Below are 23,097 nucleotides of genomic sequence, written 5' to 3' on the forward strand. Positions count from 1 at the left end.
TTCCTTTAAAATACCTGCTTTTGACCTGTAATGTGCAGCTGATAAAGTCGAAGTTTTGCATTTCTTTGGTTGGTTTTTTTCCCCCTTCCCTTTGAAGGCAGTGACTCTTTATAGAGTTGGTAAAGCTCTTCCAAAAAGGGTGAAGATGTCTGTGGTGACTGTTCTGCTAATGCTTCAGGGAACTGAAATATAAGCATACCTTGTTTTATAACCTTAAAGTAGGTAGAGCAGAACTGTCTTACGCTCTTCCTGCTATAATGCAAACTTACCTTCATAAATCTAACAGCTGAGCAGCAGGGTCAGACGTATTCTGAGAACAGAACAGTGTTGAAATCAAGTTTTCTGTGATAGTATGGCTCACTCACTGTTGTTTAACTTCGGTGCAAAGTGTGTAACTTTGCCCTGCTTCCAGATTGCTTTTGCTGCCTGCTTAGAGCTCACTGCAGGGTGGGCCACACTTCAAACGCTGTGTAGCAGATAGTCTTAGTCAGACACGCTAGTGGGGGGAATCAAGATGTGTGGTGGAGGTACCTAGCTGTCAGTAAGCCCTCGAGCTTCTTTTTGTAATGGAAATGAGGAAACGAGATACTTCTCGGATGCAGTTTACCTCACCTGAAGGTAAACCTCTAAAATAAGTCAGCTGAATCGTGGTCTAGAAGTGCTTGTTTCTCAGTTGACTGTGAAGGGAGGTGATGTTGAAAATGTCAGTGGTTAAGTGAGAAACATCTCACTAGGTGTGACAAGTTTGTACCATCTGAGTTCTGCTAGGGAGCAGATACCCTGCTGAGACCTGGCTGAGGAGGGACGCACCAGCTGCTTCACTTAACAGGCACAGCAGCACTACATAGCTCCTGACTGCAAGCTAGCTGCTAATGCTTCTAGCCAGCCCATCCTCTTAAGTCTTGTTTGCACGGGAGTAAGTTTTAGTTCAATACTCTTTTGCTTTAGATGTTTAAACTAGAATAGCTGTAGCTGGAAAATTCCCATCAGAGGACCAAGAGAATTTCTAGGGAGATAGCAAGATAAATTATATGTCTAAAGAAGACTCTATGGTTCTTCCTGCAACTAGATGTACAGATCTGAAAATTAAGCATTTAGGTAATAAAATGCCTATCTAGTCTTCTGTTCATTGCTGCTGAAAGCCACTAGGTGGAACCTATGTACTGCGTGAAAAGATGATGAAACTCTTTTTTTTTTTTTTTTTTTTTTCTTTTCTTTTTTTTTTTTTTTAACACACTTTAAATGCTGGAAAGAGTGAATTTTTACCACGCAGGGTTTTTGTTGGTTTTGGTGGGTTGGTTTTTGGTTTTGTTTTTTGTTTTGTGGGGGTTTTTTTGGTTGGTGGTTTTTGTTGTTGTTGTTTGGGGGTTTTTTTGCGAGCTGCCATGCCGGTATAACACATTTGTCTTTTTCTTTCATATAGAAGAGCTTTTGTAAGACGCATTCCCGAAGTGGGAAGGCATACTGAAAGTTATTGGGAGCAGCATGCAGAAAAGTTTGCCCTTCCTGAGAAAAGCTGTTAAGGAGCAGGATTTGAAAGATATATCCTAGACCTCCTCTGCACCAAGGATAGGCATCCAGCTAGAAAATAGAATGGCTAGTGTAAGAATAGATGCAGTCTGGCACTCAGTCTGGACCAATGCTGTTATTTAAAAATGACTTAGTTGTTCCTGATTAGCTCCCTGACTGTCCTTAACAGCCCCACTGAACAAATATGTGTTTAACTGTGTGTAAAGCTGGTGTCAGTCTGCAGATGTTAACCATGTTGCTGTGAATTTACATCTGTCTCGTTAAGAGGAGTGAGCTAATCTCATGCATATTCCATATGATCTTACTGCTGTATCTTGCATTCAAATGCTAACAGGACAAGCGAACCAAAGGAATGACTCTTCAGACAGCTGGTTCATGAATTATCCCTAGAAATTCTCTTATACTACAGTATTCTCTTTTCTAAACTCCTTTGCCCAGGTTGCCGTCAAATTCCCTGCTGGATTCGTTTTTTCTGGTGTTTTGCAGGATTTGGTTCTTTGTTGCACAAACCAGCTGCCAGCTTTGGGCTGCAGCAGTATGAAATAATAGCAGTGACAGTTTTCTCTGCAGAGGTGGTGTGTCTCCCAGCAGGTTGTCATGGCTTGCCTACCTTTGTCCTCTTCATATCTGATTTTCTGTGTCCTAGGGGCAGCCTACTGCACCTGGGATTATCTCAGCAGAAGTGCAGATCAGCAAAACTGGCATGCTTGCCTTTCCTTGTCAACCTCTGAGAAAGGCCTTGCAGCGTAGCTCCAGTCTTCTAGTGAAATGAAAATTTCTGTGAGTTTTAATTGTTTGACAGGTTCAGTACTGTTGGTTTTGTTTCTTAAAGAAGCTCTGTAGTATCCTAAAGGTGTCTGAGTGTGTTTTCATTTTAATTGGCAAGTGCTGATGGATTACTTCGTTTGGTACAAATGCAAAGGTGGGTTTTTTTGAGTAAAATGTCATTAAAATCAGGGGGAAACTTCCTGCTGAGTTTGGATGGCTTTTGGAGCTAGTCCTTGGGTTATTTTAGGCATGGAAGAATCTCAAAATGTGGTTGAGGCCTGCCTTCTCTTCTGCATGTGAAGCTTTAAGTTCTGTTTGAGATACGCCTGAGGAAATGTCCTGTTGTTCAGCAGTTTTGACCCAATCGATGCTTTTAAAAAACATTGTTCTTCAAATTACACAGGAATGATCCACCTGTCCTTGAAACATTGGATACAAAACACAAGCTAGAACTAGATAAATCAGTAAAAATAATCTGTGATTTTTCCACTAACAGTTGCCATTTGTAACAGAGGCTGGGTAAGGTGCTGTGAAGGCTGTTTCCAGGTTTGAGCTTGTTCACTGCTTGCATCCCTACTCCATCCTAGCAGGAGATACTGGTCTGCACCCTTCCCCTTCTCTGATAATTTGCTTTCCATAGGAAGGGAGTTAAAACATGCAACAGATAGGATCCCCTTTCAAAATGACTTTGGTAGTCTCTATGCTCTTCTTTTGGGCAAGTATCCATTATCACATGTAAAAAAATTCTTGCCTTTTTAACAGTATTTTTGCAGCTCTGAAGAGGAGCCAGGGGCGCATGTGTCTATGAAAAGTCAGTTCTCTCTTTTTTTTTTTTTTTTTTTTTTTTTTTCCCTTCAGAAAGGTGACATCACACACAAGGCAAATGTAAAGACAATCATATTCCATGCATATCTGTCTGCTTGTAGGTCAGCTCATGTAATGGGTGTTGTGGTGCTCATTGCTCATATTTGAGCATCAGTACGTTTTTATGGAGAAGCCATCACTGTTCTCAAGTCATACTCCAGAGTAATGGTTCTGTCTCTGCCTCATTGTGCTCTCCTGTTGTGGAACATGATACTGATTTTTGTTGGTTTTTATCTTCTTGAAGCTGGTATACATCTAATGTATTTTTCTTAATGTGAAAGATCCAAGCAGAAGAGATGTTGTCTTCAAATGCTTTTTGATTTGATCTTCCTGAAACGAGAAAGGAGTAATCTAATTTTGTTTGCTTCAGAGTTATTTCTCCAATCCAGATCAGATTTGAAGCTATTTATTATACTTAAGTGTTTCTGATTGTGCTAATGAAATAGCTGATGAGCCTTAGGATCTTTGAAAAATTGAGGTATTTCCAGCTCCAAGATGAACTGGCTGCAAGTGAAAGATGTTTTCATGACAATTGTGTAATCTGTAGAATATTTCTTCTTTCCTGCCCTGGATTAAAAAGAAGTTGTGTCTGTTACTATCAAAAAGATCATCTCCTTATTGAAGACATTTAGGAGAGCCAAAGGACATAGTGTTCTTCACAGTATAGAAGAGGACTTGATCAAACCTGGCCTTTGCCTTGAAGACAGAGACACTCCTGGAGCCCGGCTCGGGAGGGGCAGAGAGAGATCACCCAGTGCTTCACCCCTCTGAGACAGCATGGGGGCTTCCCCTCCTGCAGCCACCAGCCGGACTGGCTGTTTCTGAGCCGGTGGGTGCAGAAAGTGCTGTAACATCCACATGTCTTAGTGTGCTCAGACCAGTGAAGCTGTGTGCACTGTCGTTTGGCTGGGTGTGCTTTTCACCTCCTGAACTGTGCTGAACCTACCCGGAGCATTCTGCAGATGAAGCGTGGCTGCATGGTGCCCCTCAGCCTTGGCTCATGTGTCAGCTGTGCCAGCTGCCTGAAAAAGACAGCACATTGAAGCCGGGTGACAGCAGCACATAGCTTTCTTGTCCTCGCATGTCCCTTGTAGAAGTCCACAAAGGCAGGAAGTAGCTGACCTATAGCTGTGTATGTGCTGGTCGGTCTGTCACTAAACATGCATGTTTATGTCTGTGTATGTATGTACACATGTGTGTATATTTGTGTTGCCAAGCAGAGTGTAGAGCAGCTGCATTCTCCCTCTCTTGAGGCACTAACCTGAAGGCCTTTGCTCAGTTGTTGGTTTCCAAAAAGTGCAGGAAAGCAGGGCCATCATTGAGGCTGGTAGTCCTTACATTTGGCTGAAACCAGTTAGCAGATTTGAAAGTTACTTGGGAGTGGGGTTGGCAACTGGTGTGGTCACATCAACACTTTTCCAAGGAAAACCAAGCTAAAAATGTACCGATCAGATTTTCCAAGCAAGCTTTAAAAATTCTTCAGAAAGCACAAATCAGGAATGAGGGTGAGGCAGAGAACCAGGAGATCCAAAGTCCCCATCCTCACTCTGATACGGACTCCGCTACTTAACCTGTGCCCTGCTTCCATAGCTGTCCAGCACTTCCCACCCAGCCTCCCAAAGGGATGGCGGATGCATTTGTTTGTAACGTGCTCTATAAATGCAAAGTCTTATTATCAGCGTAAAAATAGAAGACTTCAAGTGGGCTGTAACGGAATAAAAATGTATAAACAGGATGGCTGAAGACTCCCTCCTTCTGAAAAAAATACAAACATGTTGATTTTTCTGTTGCTATTTTTAGACACAGGGAAGAAAGCTGCTTCACAGGCACCAGAATTCTTGTTTTAAATAAACTTTTTGTGACGGTTTCTTCCAAAGAGCTGTAACGCTATAGGTACTACCTTCCTTTTGCAACTCAGTGGGAGGTAAAGAAATGGGAGTGTGTCCCAGTGTGGTCAGCACTGGTGTAGATGGGAGGCTGTCGTCTCAGCCATGACCTGTTCGGAAGAGGTTGAATATTTGGCTCAACTGAGGATGCAGCTACCCAAGCGAGACACAAATGTGTGGGTCTGCTCTGGGTTTCAGTTACTGGGAAAAGCAAAATACCTGTCACAGCTATCAGGCACCTTCCTCAAGTGCTCACATTCCCTTTCCTGTGAAACACATCTGAGTTCCAGAGGCAGACAGTCTCTATGCTAATCAAGGAATAAATTGTTCTTTGTTCTGAAGCTCTCTTAAGGTAGATGGAGGGAAGATGCACGTGTAATAAATAATACTAAAACCGTGAAAAGCCAACTGTTACTTAAGTGCTGGACATGATAACTAGATGGAGCTAGGTGATTTGTATTTTTTCCTCTGAGGAAAAGTAAATGAACTGAAAATATGTTTTTGTTCCCAGCTCTGTTTCTGATTTTGCCGTATGTTTGCTGCTAGAGACATCAGTTTGTGGGTTACAGTCATGAAACTGACCCTGTGTTATTCTTCTGTGCAGTTAGTTCAGAATATCCTGCCCCCTTTTCCTTGTGTGCCTGGGGAGGGTCATACTCTGAGCTCCGGCCATTCGGAGATCTGTCCTCACCACACTGGGGTGGGCAGCCTGGAACATTTCTGCTGAAGCAGAAACGTGCTTTGGAGGAGTGAGTGGGACCAGGTGTTTCAGCCCCCAGGTAGGGTCAGTGGCCCCTGGACACCAAATGAGAATGGGAGTTTACAGATTCCCTTTTCTGTTTCTAGGGTTAAGCTGGATGGATTTGCATGGTCCTACCTAATACAGCCCTATCAGTTAGTTGTTCTGTGGATGAAATGTGTTGTTCTACAGCTCTGTTCTCTCCCAGGAGAATACATTCATTTTCCCAGTTGTTGGACTGGACCAACATATGCCACAGAACAAACTGAAATGAAAAAGTGTGGATGGAAGGTTTCTGTGTACTTTTTGACTTGTGAATTTTCATGTCATATTGAAGCCCTCCTGTGCAATTCGGTCCCATAGCTCCTGTTGCTGGTCGAGGTTTTGAACATGGATTGTGCAGCCAGCTGCAGTTCTGTGTACTCTGGTTTTGTTGTCTCCAGCTGCCAAACCACTGAGGGTGCGATCTACATTCTGAGCAAGTTATGAACACCTACATTTTACGAGATGAACAAAAATAGCAACTAGTACATAGGTGTGCGGCAGCCTCATTGCATAAAATCTAACAATGGCTTTGTTTTAGGATAGTAAACCAGCCAAATATCCTTTCCTCAGATCTGGTTTCTTTCAGAAATGAGTCAGAAAAGAATCTGAGAAGTGTCGTCCTGAAAGCTGGGAAGCTGTGATTTTGCTCCCAGCCTTATGCTAGCAATTGGGAGGAGCTCCACCTCCCAAAGCTGCTGCTGTACAACTTCCCTGAACCACATTTTGGAAGGGATTGAAGGCCAGTTTTTGAGTGATCACCTCCTCTTCTGACAGCGTTTCCATAATCCTGCCCACTGAGCATGGAAGATTTCACCTCCTTCAGTTTTTAGGCAGGTGCTACTGTTTCAAGAGTATGCTTTTGCTGACGAAGTATTGTCAGGTTTTCAAAGTGGTAACTGGCTGTGTTCAAGTCCCTCCTTTGCTTCTGAAGGACCAAACTGTCTACAGACCCTTGAACCTCTTCTCTTTTGAGTAAGCTTGGACCTACAGTTCAGCTTTGTGATTGGGTTTGTGTCTCCTTTGCCATTTTTCCTGCTTTTGATTGGGTTGGAAATACTGAGAGTACAGCCTTCCTCAGGGTACTATCTGTTTTCTTTGGCTTTCCCAAATGTAATGCATCATGCAGAGCTGAATATGAATGGGAAGAGAATGAATGAAAATGTTTTGAGTCGTGAGGATTTGGATTAAGCTTTGTGTAAAGCTTTTTGGTTTGAGGCTTGTCTGTTTTAAATTACCTTACTATGTAACAGTGCAGATATATCTGTCACTGAGGTCCCGGCTAGCTAATGAAGGCTAACGCAGGTGATACTACATCCTTCACACACTTGCATCCAATCTGCAATCTAATGGCTTTGACAGATCCCCTCAAGCAGAATTGTCAAGCTGACTCCATGATCAAATGTGCCCAAAAGCTTTAAAAGCACCACTGAGAATGTCAAATGGGACTGATGAGGTTAGATCATATCTGCATGAGGGAATAAATTGTTCTTAAGTGTAATTCACAAATCAGAGCATTGGACTATTGTAATCAAACTCCAAGTGAGCCTCTCTGTAGGGCATAAATATCAGCAGCTGCTCTTCATACATGACAGATCTCTTTCAAAGCTTATACATGCCTATTAATTCTTCTCCTAACCAAAAGTTAATTGAAGGATGCTTCAACCTGCCATAGAGAAGGTATCTTAGGCTTCATAATTCACTTAGGTAAATGATGTATTAATGATTTTAGTGTGGTGGGAAATGCTTGCCCCAATTTACTTTGCTATTATGTGAGTAAATTTAGAAGTGCCTCATTTGTAACCTCCAGCCAGGACTGGTTGGAGGGCAGTGGATTTACCAAGGCCACGATTTCTGCAGTGTGGAGTGGAACTGATTCAACCCCTGTGAAAAGACTGGGTCAATATTTCTGCGTAGTCAGAAGCAGGAGAAGGTGATCAGGGTCAGGATGCAGAGGCACTTCTGCCAAATAAATGGTAAACAAATTGGTCTACAAGTTTTATTAGTGAATACAGGACTTTCATGTCCAGTGGGATTGAAAGGAGGTAATGAGCAACCTGATCTAGTTGCAGATGTCTATGCTTATTGCAGGGGGGGTTGGACTAAGTGACTTTTAAAGGTCCCTTCCAACCCAAATTATTCTATGAGGCGTTTGTATATATGAATATAAGCCTTTTTAGATCTCGGCTAAGTAAAATATTTAAGTGGTGTTGCTTTCAGTGGAATTCAGAAGTGTGCTGAAATGTCTGGATTGTACCACTCTATAGTCCTTTTCTGAGCCTTCTAGTATGTCTTCATTTGAGAGGTGTAATGTCTTGCTGCTCTTCAGGAAGCCTCATCTGCTGTTGTACTGGTGGTTTTTCTTTTTTTAATCTCCACAGTCATTCCCATTGAGAAAGAGGAGAGTAACAAGGAATCACTCCATTCACTGAAATACAGGCTGTGAAACAGAGCTGGGTCTTCTGCTGTGACCCAGAGCATGAAATGCAGTGTGTTAAGACCACATTCCTTATCAGCAGGGCAATTCAAATAGAGATTACATGGAGTATCCTTTGCCTGGTATTTGTTAAGTCTTACAGTGGCTTTATACTTTCTGGGCTATCAAATGCATCTTACCTTACAAAGCAGGGACTAATTTAGCAGTTTATCTATGAACTATTCTTAATCTTCCAGTTAAGACATTATTGGATTGTAGGATTGTGTTGTGGGCGTGTTTGAGGCATTCTTGTTTTCTTGCTAGCATTTGATGTGCACAGTGGAAAAGCACTGTGTCAGTGTTCAGAAAAACTGCAAAAAGAAAGGATGAGATGTCTTACCTACAGAGGACCCAGCTCTGGTGACCTTTCCATTAGTGCAACCCTAGGCAAAAACTTACTGAAAATTAGATTTACCTTTTGCTTAATTGGCTGTTCTGGTGGAAGCAATTCTGGCAATGTGATAAATCTGGCCAGTGGTGGATTGTTGTTTTCCTGTAAAAAATATTAATTAACTTTCCATACAGTTCTACAGTTGAAGCAGAATTGCTTCAAGGTTGAAGGCACTAATGCCCATTAATATGGTACAAGAGATTTTGATTGGGAAACTTCTTCAAACAGTTCTGGGGAAAAAAAAGAAAAAAAAAAGCTTACATCTTCAAGTAAATAAAAATTGATCTATTCCTATTTATGGTAAATAAAGAAGTACTGTATGAAAAAACCAACACTAAAAAGAGAAGTGCTTTTAAAGACTGACTCAGCTATTTTGGTTTTATAGGACAGGTGAATGAAGCTTCTTTGGATTCTTCCCTGAATAAATATAAACACTTTTAAGGTCCTCTGGAGAACAGAGAAAGAAGCAGCAGTAATGCAGAAGCACTAGTTTAATCTCCTGTCCACCAGATACTTTTGCTTTAGTGTGGAGTGCACATGGTCAGTCTTACACCATTCGTATGCTTTACATACATGTTTAATATTTGGAGTCCTTGAACATATCTACAAAGCAAGAGTAGAGAGATCCACATTGTTCTTAGTGCTCAAAGTTGAGAAGGAAAAGCAAAGAAGTGTGGGTTTGCTTGTACCCATCCCCTTAGACTCGTCCTTGGGCTGAGAGTTCTCTGTAGGGAGAATTCTTGGTATACATTGTGGGATGTCTGGAAAATAGATAGTAATAAATACATCATTTTATATGGAAGATGGATAATTCAGTGCCTAAGAATGTGAACTGGAGAATAAATCAATTCAAAGAGACTTTCTGTTCTTTAATGTTTATTTCTCTTTTTTCTTTCCCCAGTGAATGTTCCTCAGCAGTCCTAGCAAAAGGATGTTTTTACAAATATCTTGCGGAAAATCTCAGATCTTGCTGTCTTTCCTCATGAGGACTGAGAACTGCAGACCAGAAGGTGGATCGTCACAGCTCATGTTTAAAACAGTAAGTAGCAAATCAAAGTAATTTCAAGACCGAGTTGTTGTTTCTTGCTGAACTGATGGTCTCTTGTTCTAAATCACTCCATCGTGCTTAGTGAGAAGTAATAGCACATTGCTGTCTCCTCTGAACTCTGGAATTTATGGTGATAGTTGTATGACATGAATCTAGGTTTAAGTTAATCTCCAGTTACCTCTTCCATTTTCATTTTGCGCTTGCTTGCTCTGCAGTGACCGCCTTTAGACTGCTAATTCTATAAATCTTTGTCACAGAGGGTCACTGGGTTTGAGGGAAAGGAGAAAAGACTGTGAATAGAAGTCTAATATGCTTTCTCCACTAGATAACTGTGCCAGAGGTAGGTGTGCTTGCTGCAGTCTGATTTAGCTAGTGCAGATACCCCTGCTAAATGCATAAACTAAATGTAGTCTAGTAGGTGTTAATTAGCGTGTTTACAGAAACACAGAAACAATTTGGTTCAACAAGAGCAAATCAATCAGACTTTAGCTGAAGAAACTCCAGAGTGACCGTTTCCACCTGACCTGCCAGGAGACAGGTTAGAAAACATCGATAAGACCAGCTACTGGCTGCTGCAGCGTGCACTTAGTGTCCTCTGTGTGTGTTTGGGGGAAGCAGGGAGTGACCACTTGTTCCACCTTAGTTGTAATACTTCTCCTTTTACACATACACCTTTGCCAAGAGGAAAAAAACCTGAAAACTCTCCAGTCTAATAAATTTGAATGCTATGTAGATGAAAATCTCAAAGCCCTTGGGCTCTGACCACAGTATTGTTTAGATGCATTGGCAGAGCCTGAAAACCTTTATCTTGTCCATTTGACCTAGGGTTATTCCCTTAAATGCTTTTTCCAGGCTCATCCTCCCATTTCCCATTTTAGTATCTCTCTTGTGGTGCAGTAGAAGAAAGCTCAAAGCTCATGTTCTCTTTAAGTGTTGCTTGGAAAAGGAGCTTCAGTAAGACTGATACTCTTTCTGTGGATCCCTTTGTTGTGGCCCAGGCTGGAATGACGTGTAGATGTTGTTCTGGTACCTAGTACCCAAATACAGCCTCAGGGGCTGGGACAGTGTTTGCAAGAGCGTTTGTCCACCTCCCATCTGCTTTGGATGCTGGATCATTGGTTTTATTCATGCTGGTGGGCACTGCCTGGTACAAGGTGTCCCAAATTTCTGGTATCAGTCCTCACCAGTGGAAGGCCACACCACTTTGTCCTTGAGGAAGCTTCTTCCTTAAGCGCTCCTTATGCTTGGATCAGCTGATCACCTTATCTGACAGTGGCTGCTTTGCAGGTCCCCGTGAGTGTACCCTAGATTCTGGATGCTCCTGTGACAGGCACAGGTGAAGGCACTTTGTACTCTTGGCAGTATGAATTATGCTACATTGTAAATGTGGATTCTCTTACTCAATTAACATGGCAGGTTGAGCTTTGCATGAGCTCATCATGAGTTCAACTAGTCCCTATGTTAGAGGCAGAGCTGTGGTACATCCAATCGATGTACTTTGTGGAGGATGAGCAATTTAAGTTGCATAGCAGGTCAGAGTGGAAGTGAAGGACATAGAGTTCCTTTTTTCTAGGAGCAAATCAGAGCAAGTCATATACTGCGTTTACACTGTGAAGCCCAGATCCTGCCTTATGCTATGCCATTTTAATCTATGCTAGATGTCTGAGAATCTAAGCTGATGCTTTTAAATGACAGTCTGAGCTTTGTAATTCAGGATCTGGGCGTTCTTTTCAGGTGCTTCTATTTCAAACGAGACTGCTTGTGTTTAACATCCTTTCTGTCTCTCGTGGCTTCTGCCGGATGGAAAAATCATTTGGCTTGTGGGATGCTATTTAATAAAAATAATTCTTTATGTTTGAATTTATAAACTGTGATCAGTACCAATACAGAAAACTGTAGGTGATCCCATCAGCAAAATCTTCAGCAAGTGCTCCCCTCTGGTTTTCATTTGCTCCTCAGAAGCAGGGGGAAGAAAGTGAGAGCTTTTCAGAGCTCTAATCTGCAATTGTCCAATGAAATTACGAGATTTGAATTACACATTGAGGTTGAAAATGTCCTTGTTGTGCAAAAAGGACGTATCTGAAACTGTCAGGGCTGGAATATATAAAACTGCACATACAATAATTTGTCCAAAGCTGCTATCAAAAAGAAAATAAGGGAGATGTCTTTGTCAGCCAAAACGTCACACCTTGCAGATTTAGAGCAGGATGAAGTGATTTGCCAACCTCCATACTACTCACAGGGGCCAAATAAGTCCTTCCCCTGTATAATCCCACCTGCCTTTCTCTGACACTCCAGCCAGGGCCAGGCAGTTGATAAAGTATAGTGTCACTAATCCACTGGGTCACATACAGTATGAAGCTCAGCATTTTAAAGGTTGCTATCTGTCTTTGAAAGAAAGACCATGGCACAATGCATGAAGACTTTGTTTTCCTTTTACTATTTGTCTTCATCATCCCACTGACTTTAATCAGTAGTTCTGCTGAATAACAGCAGTGAGAAAACATTATGGAAGTGTACCAGGGGACCCTACCTCAGAATTACCAGTTACGCTACCTAATAGATACATCCTTCTGGTAATACAGGCTGTTTATCAAAGCATCTGTAGGCAAGAATTTCGTTGAAGCAACTGCCTAGGGAAGGAATTTTTCATGAGCTTGGGGAGAGAGGGAGTATAGCAGGTTGAGAGTGGACCTGGAGCTGCCTGCAGGTTTTTTTGGCAGACGTTACATGCAGGATGAGATCTTGGGCGGTGAGAATGCAGAGCAGAGGGAGCTTGTGAGCAGTGTGTAAGATGGGTCCTGTGAGAAGATTACAAGTATGTATTGGAGAAATCGGAGAATTTATCTCAGGCTCTGACAAGCTTTGTGCAACTGCCTATGTAATACTAAAGAAAGTTCCAGTATCTACTGAACTCGTTTGCAGATAAATTGCATGAAATTTCTATAAATCTAACACTGCTTGACAGCTCTAAAGAATGGAGTCACTTGCTCATGTATAAGGTCATAGCAGGTCACTTCTCACGCCCTTAAACCTGCCAGCCTAGTGCAACCATGATTCAAGGAGAACCATGGGAACATCTGGTGGGAACAGTGACAGTTCAATCAGTATGGCTCCTGCAGTTCTTACATCTGTTGCTGTATCTACCAGCTTGAGCAAAGTGTTATGGTCAATTTGTGGTGTAGGAACTGGAAGGGAGCTCATACCGTATCCAGTCTTTGAATGAGACAGCTTGTAACTTATTTTGAGCAGGTGAGGTTTCCAACTAGCGACCGATTCTCATGGGCTCGGGTGCAGCGCAACGCAAGGAGGCATGCAGTCTCCTGGTAAATCATCTTGTTACATCCCCGTGCGCTTGCCTTGCCTTCGGCAGCAAGCCTAACACCCCAGACACTGAAAGCTGGCTTGTATCCTACCAGCATTCTGAGAGGTACGAAACATGATACTTAAGGCAGTAATGCATGTGATCTTTTCAGTTTTGATCTGCCACAAACCCCTGGCTTTAAAGGCTGTAAGATACCCTTGACTAACATTTTCAGGCTTGGCAAGCCTATTTTGGTAAATATATGCTTACTGAACTGAGTTCTGACCTTCCGGGACATTAGGTAGATGGGGTCTTCCACCCTGAGATACTTTCTACAGCCTCTTAGCTCATCAGTTGTAATCTAGCATCAGATTCCCCCCTCTATTCTTACAGGCACAATTTCCATTTATTATACTTAATAAAAAAAAAGTAGTAGGAGGTTTTTGCTTGCTTTTAGGTATGCTGTCAAGTGTAGTGCTCAGCCATTTAACCAGGAATAGCTACATCAGGAATCTCACACAATGGAAGAGGATATTCCCTGTATGCATAGTTATATCACAAAAGAAAACCTGAAGCAGAAATATATGAAAACAAACACGCAGGAATTTGATGCTGTCATTTCTCCATCTGAGCATGTGCAACAAGTACAATTCTCAGTACAATGCTGAACTGCTCAGTCACGTGGTTTTTTCCCCTCTGGTTGCTGATCAGTGGGAAGTATGGTACTTGTGCGGCCACACAACAGCCTCTTTCATGAGCTGCAGTGTCAGAAGGAAATGTTATGTGCTGTGAAGCTCGGAAGACATGGGGTTTGGCAGAAAAAGCATGGCATGTACCATTTTGGCAGGAAGAGTCAGACCTGTGGGCCCCAGTGTCAGTATGAGGGGTAGGAAAAGAAGTCATATGTATCTTTTAAAGGCAGATGAATTTAATTTGGGCTGACAATACCACAATCGCTTCCAGCCTTTCACTCCCCACCTCTGCTTCTCTGATCCTGCTACCAGTGCTGGCTCAAGCATTCATAAACCAGCACAGCTCGATGCAGCTCCCAGTTGCTGGTATGAATGGGAAGGAGTGACAGGAGTGGGAATTGGGAGAGCTGCATTTTGGCAGCAGCTGGTGGGTGTGTTGGCTTAAAGTAGTCATGGAACTCTAGGCACTCACAGGTTTTAGTTGTAGCCATGCAATTATTAACTGTTTTAGCCAGATCTAACACAGCTAGATTTCTTTAAATTGAATATCCTGGATTTTCACTGCTTGTTTTGGAAACATATGTAATATGTTTTATGTACAGCGTACCTCAAGTTATTGGTAAGCACTCTGAAGCTGTTCATGTATGTATTTCTGTTTGGGGGGTCAAAGGGGACGAATCCCTGCCTGGAGTGGATTTGACTTACCCCAGTATGGCGCTGTGGTCATCTCCCTGCTGCCCCTTAACAGATCACAAAGCAAACCTGGAAGCAGGAGATCTTTAACTTACCCACACATACTTGTGCTACAGCACCTCAGCCTCTCGGTTTGACTCTCCTCCATCCATTTCCTTTCCTCCTCCTATCTCTGTGGGCGTATGTTTTAGGTAGTAATTCTCTCCCTTTGCTCCACAGTAGACAAAATATATACGTGCGAGGTGTAACAGATAGGATGGTTGCTACCAGGTACTCTGCTGTTCCTGGTACCGAGATACTCTCGGTGGGGTGACGACTGACAAAGGATAGTTAGAACCATGTATTGTAGTTCTGTTCACAGTCACTCTCCACTCAGCTCTGCTGTTTTGAAGTGAGAAGTGTGAGCTTGTCCCCTCCAGTGGGAGTCCCCTCTCAGTGTCGAAGGCAAGCTGCCTTCCTGAGTGTGGGAAATTGTTAGGGGTTTGGGAGCTGCTTCCTTAGGCTGATGGTGGTGCAGGTGGAAAGCAAAGAAAGGGTGAAGAGGGTTAGTGAAGAGGAAGAGGCAGTTACGCCTTTTAAGTTAAGCTGTTCTCCCACCATCTCCTGGGTGGAGACAAGCTATGTAGCAATGTGCCTCACTTTTCCTATCTGCACAGTAGGTATAATTGCAAGTCTTTGAGGACAGTAGAGAGAATGGATGTTTATATTGTTTGGATGAAAAGCACTATGCACACAAAGTGTTTGCTGTTGAGAAACTGATCCTATTTCATGATGTTTGGCAACAGTTGATGTTCTGTTCCTTTGCTATCTTGCCCATTACAGGGGCGAGAGAAGGCATTAGCAAGGGGTTCTGTTTGCTTCACTTAATGGCTGATTCCCTTGCTGTTGGCTAAGAAATCTTGTTAAGCTTGTTCAGAAGAAGACTGTGCAGATTTGTTTCTGAAAGCTTTACAGAAATCTGTGGACAAATTGTCTGAGCCCAGGGCATTTCCAGATCGCATATCCTTAATTGTATTAAACACTTCAGAGCCATCTGACGGATTGTCTCACAGTTCAGCCATCTGGTCTGGAGATTTAGGCAAGCTTTACTTTATGGAGAAACTCTGAGTCACTCACACTGGAGTGTCATTAGATGGCCCCTGGGCTGCTCTTTGATGGAGAAAGGCTAGTATACTGCCACTGCTGATAGTATGCTGATTGAGAGAGACATAAGGTTCTAGGGGCTCATTAGTTTTGATTAATCAGGCTAAAAATACAGCTTGCTTTCCTTTCTTGTCTTTGCAAAAAGACTAGTTACCCCTCTCCCCACCCATAGAAATTGACATTGTTATTTTAGTTGTTTTGTATTTGTTGTTACAAATCTGCAAAGCCCACTCTGCTTTCAAAACAAGTTCTTGTCTTCTAAGGCAGTTAAGACTGATTACCACCACACTTAGAAGCTTTGATGCGCTTCTTGCAACGCCCATGTTAGGTAGGGAATATGGTTACCCTCATAGTAGCAACGGGAGGATGTACAGAGAAATAAGGTCGTGTAGGAGAAGGTACCTTTCACTGAAGACTACACCAGCTGCATGAAAGCCACTTTAGTGCTGGTTTCATGCTTGCTGGTTCCTGTGTGCTGACTCTCTTTCCCTGAGGCAAAGAAACTCTGTAAATAACTTGCTAACAGATTCCCAGGAGGAAGATCGGGTGCCATGAGGCCACTCTTGTTCCCGAGCCACGTGTGCACACATGGTGCGTGGTGGGCTGAGGAAAGCTCCTCTTTCAGTGGTGAGCTTATTAATACCCTTCCGTCATATGGTCAGTGTGCCCTGTGCCGGCCGGCTCAGGGGGTCGGAGGATGCTGGCTTTCCATATAAGAAAGTTCAGCACTAGCTTTGAATTCTCTTTTGTCATGATCTGTATTCAGTGCTGGCAAGGGGAGACAGGGTGACTGGTACTGGAAGGGAAGAGAGGCAGTTAAGAGAAATGCTTTCAGTTGCATACTGCAGCCACTGCAGACTCAGTTTTCGAGATGATTTTGGCCAATAACCCAAGAATTTATATTTAAAATTATTTGGAGACTAAAGCTCTATTTGTGTACTTGAATCTGCCAATAATTAGACCCAAGAATACATGAAATTTCCCAAAACCACTGTGCATCACAGAAGGCTCTACAGGCCTGAATCTTCAGATAATCACTTAAATTTACAGGAGAAGCCTAACTTTGATTTGGTTTGAAATAAAATCCTGAAAGCATCCGAGTCCTCAAGCCTGAATTGCATTTGGAGACGTATCTGGAGGCCATCCCACTCCTCCCAACTCTAAGATACAAAGTAAGTGAATCCAAATGAGAAATTTAACTCTGCTAAGCTAGAATTGTGCCCCACCTTCATACAGCAGTCAGCAGTGGCAGAAGGCAGTGCTTTTCTCCTGTCCAGGTTTTCCAAAGCCTTCCGCCAGCAGGGCTGAGCATGCAGGAGATGGTCTTAGATGCTGTGAGGGACATGGGAGGCTTTCCAGCTTCCTGCTTCAGCTTCTGTGTGTTCACCATGTTGTGGGACAAAGTGTTGCATTGCTTTTTTCTTCCACATTTCTCCCCTCTTTCTCCCTCTCTTACCCCTTCCCCCTCCTCCTATTGAGAGTATATATTGTTAAGGAAGAGCAGTTCCATTTATTTGACCAATGTAATCTCTCAGATGTAGGCAGTCCTGCTGTTGGTGCACTGTGCTGGAGTAAGATTCATCACTGTATGACACATTGGAGTTCTCTGCTTGTTACCCATTTAACGCTCTGATGAGGAAATGGCCCAAAGTGATTGCTCTGACTGTCTGGGATGATCCCAAGATGATACCTCAAATTTGGATGAGTTCTGTATGCTAAGAGGGGCTGACTTCTCCTGGTTTCCTAGGGGTAATTCAAAAGCCATGCTATGGAAGTGAAATGACGTTACCCAGTAGAAGACCTGGAATAAACATGATCAGAAGCTGGACCATTTCCCTCTTCCTCATCCTTATTTAGGTGAAGTAGCGAGCAATCCTAGCTTGCAACAGGGCTGCAGTTTTGGGGTGTTTTTGGTGTCTGGGTAAAAGAGACTTTGTTCTGCCCAGCTTCATTCCTGGCTCTCTTACAATCTGCTGTTATTTTCTGCTGTGCTTCAGAAGGTGCAGTTTCAGGAAGAGAGTACAACAGTGGCTTGAGGCCATCTCTGCCTCTATTCCTCAGCTTCTCAGCTGCTCAGGGGCCAGTTTAAATTAGAGCAGCCCCCGCGGGTTCTCTTGCAGACGCTTTACCCAGCTGCTTCTGTTTCTGGAGCACAGAATGCCTCAATCACACCCTCATCCCTGACATTGCCCCTGTGCCAAGGACAGAGATGGTGGCACTGTACAAATATGCAGGCCCTGTGCTGCTCTGTAGCTGTTGCTGTATTGCTGGAGCAGTGTGTGAAGGCTGAAATGGGTCTTGGTTCTGTAAAATGCTTATATTATTTCTTTAGGGTGTTGTAAAGTTGGAGTCTATGAAATTTGGTGTTACAGAACCTAAATTTTAATATACTGGGGGCAAGTTTTACTGTTGGTCTGATGGTGGCAAAAAGCATGGTGGAGGCATTCCAGCTGCACTTGAATTTCCTGTGAGTTTGTCCAGCTCAGCACAAAACTGAGGCCTCACTCTGTGTCTCAGTGCTGCAATACCAGGAGTGGAAAACTGGAGAGAAGCATCAATGGATACATTGCTGAGCTGCCCACCCATTCCTCAAGTGGGTGAGCTAGAGAGCATACAGGTTCTTTGGGAGTTTTCAGGAAAGTCAGCCAAAGATTGTGTTTATACGGACCAGTTCCTTTTAAAAATATAGCATTTTGGTTAGTTAAGGGCAGACCTTGGCTGTCAATAGTCTTCCAGTAGTATTTTGACAGAAAATATGGCATTGCTTTTTCTAAAAACCAATAAATTCTGAGTTGCAAAGAAAAGAAAAAAGAGGCTATTTTTCATAAAAGAATTACCATACAGCGTTCTGCCCAGGTCTTAAGATTGCTTCATTATTTGGGTGAATTATTTATAACTGGGCTTTCCTTCACTCAAGCCCATATAGTTTTGCACAAGAAAAGGAATTTTCCATCACAGAGGCATGTAACAGGGTTTTGACTTAATATGCATGCGGTGTGGTGTGGGTCTCTGAGTAAAACATCCTGTCTGAACATGAAGTACCAGCAATAACATGTTAAGTGGTACGTTGAACCCCTCTCGTTATATAGATCTAGCGGTCTGCTGTGTGTCACAGACACAAAGGAGTGAAAACTAATCTGTTGCAATTCCATAGCTGAGGGGTATCATGTAAAGGCACCTCAAGGTGGCTGTAGGTTTCCTGGTGGATTGCACGAGCAGCCTGCGAGATGAGCTGATGCTCTAGGCAACTGTTTTAATGGCTTCATTGATTCAGTGAGGCATGTATTGACCATTCCCAAACAGTGATTTCCCCTTCCCAGTGAAGATTAAGACAGCCGTGCCTCCCTTTGCCCTGCATAATTAGCACAGGCCTTCCCTAGCAGGCCAAGGACCGAGATCTCTCCTGTGGCCTGCAAACCCACCGTTCACGACCTTCTCCACATTGAAGCTGCTTTTCCAGGGCATAAACATTACAGCAAGGGTTATACACTGCTTGCAACAGTTTCCCAGCAGCTACTGTGCTACTCTGACAGCCTTTGCATTTTCTTTTTATAATTTTCTTTGTATAAATGCAATAAGCAGATAGGCATATTGCTGGACTGGAATAATAAAAACTTCTTGGTTTCTACTTAGACCCACAAAAAATATTGTTTCTAGTCTTTTCCTAGATTTTTGTTCAGAGTACTGAATTTTGTATTATTTTTGCCTAACCTCATGAGAAGATTGCTGTTAATACTTAAAATGCATTGTCTCAACTGAAGGAGGGAGGAAATGGCTTGCTGACCTAAATATCAAGGGTCTAATTGCTTTCTTCCACAGAAATGAGCATGCAAGGGACCGAGAAGGGACTAATTTAGAAATATTTTTTCCCCATTTTTTGTCCAGGATAGCGGGACTATGCCCCTTCTAGCCAAAATGGGGGATTTCCTTGCAAAACCTGCATGCAGATACCACAGGACACTCAGCTGGCCTGTGCCCATCCGAAGGCTGATGTGGGTTTTAGGCCTGTTGCTGGATTCTTTGCTGTTCTGTTCAGGTTCTGCTGAAGCCAGTGGTGATACCTTACAAAGGCATGTGTTTAGCTTGGGTAATGATTAAGGATGAACCAGCTCAGTCTTTTCTATTGCTGTCTGCAGATGTGTGCTTTTTGTGAACTCAGGGAAGTTCAAGGAAGGCCGTTCTAGTTTCTGAAGCGTAACTCCCTGAAAGTCAGTTGCATGATTTACTTTGTGGAGGAATGAGTGGAGAGTCTTTCAAGATAGAAGTACTTATAGTACTATAGACTTTAAGAATCCCATGCATATTTTATAAAGCTAAGATTTGGCCTGACCTGTCTCCCTCTGCCTTTTGCTTCTCTCTGATGCAGTGCAGAAGTTGAAGAGTATGCTGTTTACCTGGCTGAATATTAGTGCTGTTGTATATGCTCAGAATCAGTTATTTTATTGATCAGTATTAGAGAAGGGAGAGAGAATAGCGGCAGAGATATTTGTTAGTCCTGATAGCCTATTCTGTGCAGTAGGCATCCCTGAGGGGTTTACTTGAGGAGCAGTATTGCAGCTGCAAGTATAGCCAGGTAGAGGAAACCAGGTCCCTCTTTCTCCATTGCAGCAGAACCAACAAGCAGAAACCCTTGTCCCAGGGGCAGCCTGGGTTGTCACTGTGCTGTCAGAGCACTTCAGAGGTCTAGGGCCACACCTCTACGCATTCCAACTCTAAACTGGGTTTAAACTGGCATCTTGCTAGCTATGTCTGTCTGAAAAAAATACCTGGAAGTCTGATACAGACCAATGCTGATAGTGCTTTAACCATGGGGTTCTTTGTACCTGCTTAGAGCACTGAATGTCTTATTTTGCATAGTAAGCCTAGAGAATTTATCAGAAAAGAAGTAACAATTAAGACAGACATAATGCGGCTCATTGTGGAGGGGCCCAAATAATTTATAAACCAAAAATTGAAAACGTTGATCGAGAACAGACTTTGAAAATAGCCCAGTCTTTCCAATTTCTGTGGTACTAGAAAAATTAGCTTCCTTCTTGTCATCTAGGTAATAAGATCTTTGGGGCCACTTTTCAGCCAATATGAATGAGCAAAGCCTTAATGCTGACTTTTATCAGTTTGCTTATATTTTCCTATAGCTTGTGTAGCACCATGAACACTGCCAGCTCCTTACAAATAAGCCATGTTTCAATATGCCAACAGGTATTTCAGAAGGCAGGTCCTAGATATAAAGTCTTGTGTTCTGCACCAATCCTAGTTGTCAGATCATTCTTGCCTCTTGCCAGTCCTTGTCAGCTAGACATCATTGCGGTGGATGTAAAGGATCTCCGCAGAGGTGAGTGTCTGCTGCATGTCCTGAGATACTTGGTTGCTTTGGTCTCCTGACTCTTTGTTCGTGCCTCTTTTACCCTAGTCTAGTGTTGGCAGGGGTCTAGTGAGAGACATATCTTAGGAAAGCTAGAGTTTTCCTCTCTTGTTTTGTAAACTGTTTTCTCTCAGTGTCTTAAAATGGATGTTAATGGGCTAATGAGGTGATCTTGTTTAAAAACTATTCATCTGTTGTACAAATGAGATGTGAAAATAATGTGCTTGGTTTCTTCAATTTCCCCCCTGCCCCCCCTTAAAACACAGAGCATGCTGTTGTCTTAATGCCAACAGGGAGAGGGAAGTGGTATGAGCTGTTCTTGCTGAATGTGTTTTTATCATCTGTGCTTATAGTAGTTTACTCTCTGAGGTACTTGCTCATTAAGGGAACCTATTAAGCGATAGCAGGAGAAAAGAGATGTTAAGATGCACTATTCTAGACAGCAACGGAGAGAGATTTTCAGCTCTAGATCTCAGTGTGGTGGTAATTTAGGTGAATAAAGGGTTTGACAGACTCGTTTGCAACAGCTGCATTTTTCCTCCTTTCTCATATGCAGAGAAAGTGTATCCCTGGGAAAATAGTAATGGATGAAAACTCTTGAGCCATGTTGCTGTTCTGGAGAGATCCTGTATGTCTTTGCACATTGTAGGGGATTAGTTGGGGTCAGAGCTCTGCTGGAAAGCTGTGGGGCTGCCGTGCAAGGCCACAAGCAATACCAGGGAGCAGCAGGGGCAGAGGAGGTGTTGTGACAAGGCTGGTAGATGCAAGGATTCTTACCAGCAGGGATGCAGCCCTGCAGTGCTGGGGTGATGCAAGCTGAGAGGCCCAGTGATGGCAGCTGAGGTCAAGCCAGAGCCTAGTCTGGTGGATCAGTACAGTGATGAGGCAGGTCTGTGGGTCAAGCTGAGTCAGCAAGTGAGTCAGGGCCAGGAGCATGTCAGGACAGTAACTGGGGTCAGACACAGTGCAGTGATTGCCAGGCAAGTCTGTAGTGGCAAGGCATGACCAAGGTCAGAGTGGGAAATCAGGTCTGCAGCGTAGAGTCCAGATCAGTGGAGTACGTGGCCAGGCATTGGCATGGCTGTGATGCTGCTGCAGCATAGCTCTGGCAGAGCCAAGGGTGAAAGTCGTAGCTTAAAAGGGACTTGTATGTGAGAGATGGTTTTTACTTCACGATGAAGCTAATACAGAGCTCCTGGGAAGAGGGCCTTTTGGTTCTCTGTCCAAAAGCAAAGAAAAGGTTGTGTGTGTGTGTAAAAAGGAAAGGAAAGAGAGGGAGACTTTCATGGAAGTATTTATTAAATGAGAAGAAAAGCCTGAAGCCTGATTTATTTAGCCTCTCACGTGTTTTCTCCATTTGGCAATGCATGGGTAGTCCCCTGGTCAGACATCTCTTACTTAGCTGCCTGCAAAATAAATATGGGCAGGCAGTAGTAGCAAGGCTACAGGAAAGCTTTTCCTTCCTTACACAGCTCCTGAAAATAGAGATGAGATTGAGTACTGAGTACTTGTTTTATATTAGAAATGCAAAATCTCATGCCAAATCGATGTTAAGACTGCATGTTTAAAATAGCTTAAGATCCGGAAGCACAAAATTCAGGTTCCAGTTGCAGTTCTGACTCACAGTCCTGTTGCATGTTGCAGAGTTTAGTATTTTCCCTTCCTGTTTGTGTATAGATGGATGGTACAGCATATGCCTATTTCGGGATTTCTTCTACCAGTTCCCAGCAGAAGCCAGAAGTGGAATAGAAGTTAGAAATAAGTTTATTAAAATTAGAATTAATAGAAAAATCAACACTGACTATTTCTAAACTTTGGCATGTTTGGAGTCCAAATCTGCAGCTGAATTGGGCGGTGAGCCAATGTGAATGAATATGAACATCTCCTGTATTATGTTGTTTTGTCAGTTGCTCCTTATCGTTACAAAGAACTCAAAAATAGAGTTTGAGATGCTATTTGGACCCATTTCTGGTAAGCTGTCAAGAGAAAATCATGACATTGCTCCAGTGAAAACATTTGGTTTAGTTTGTTCTGATTTTGTACATAATCTTTTCATCACCACCAGCTGAACTGATGTTATTTATCCTCGTCCTTGATGTTTTCAGGGGGGCTTCAACCTGCCTTTTTGTCCTAGCACAATAAGTAGCTTATGGGATAGT

General features: G+C 42.9%; 1 long non-coding RNA gene across 1 annotated transcript in view; it reads left to right on the forward strand.

Moving 5' to 3' along the window:
* LOC130157634 (uncharacterized) overlaps positions 1–23,097 on the forward strand; it is a 44,332-nt gene that overhangs the window by 1,184 nt on the left and 20,051 nt on the right. Inside the window, exon 3 of the long non-coding RNA XR_008824961.1 lies at positions 9,598–9,735. This is a non-coding gene — a long non-coding RNA (uncharacterized LOC130157634). The remainder of the gene's footprint in view (positions 1–9,597; positions 9,736–23,097) is intronic.

Source organism: Falco biarmicus, chromosome 12 (genome assembly GCF_023638135.1).
Source record: "Falco biarmicus isolate bFalBia1 chromosome 12, bFalBia1.pri, whole genome shotgun sequence".
Lineage (NCBI taxonomy): Eukaryota > Metazoa > Chordata > Aves > Falconiformes > Falconidae > Falco > Falco biarmicus.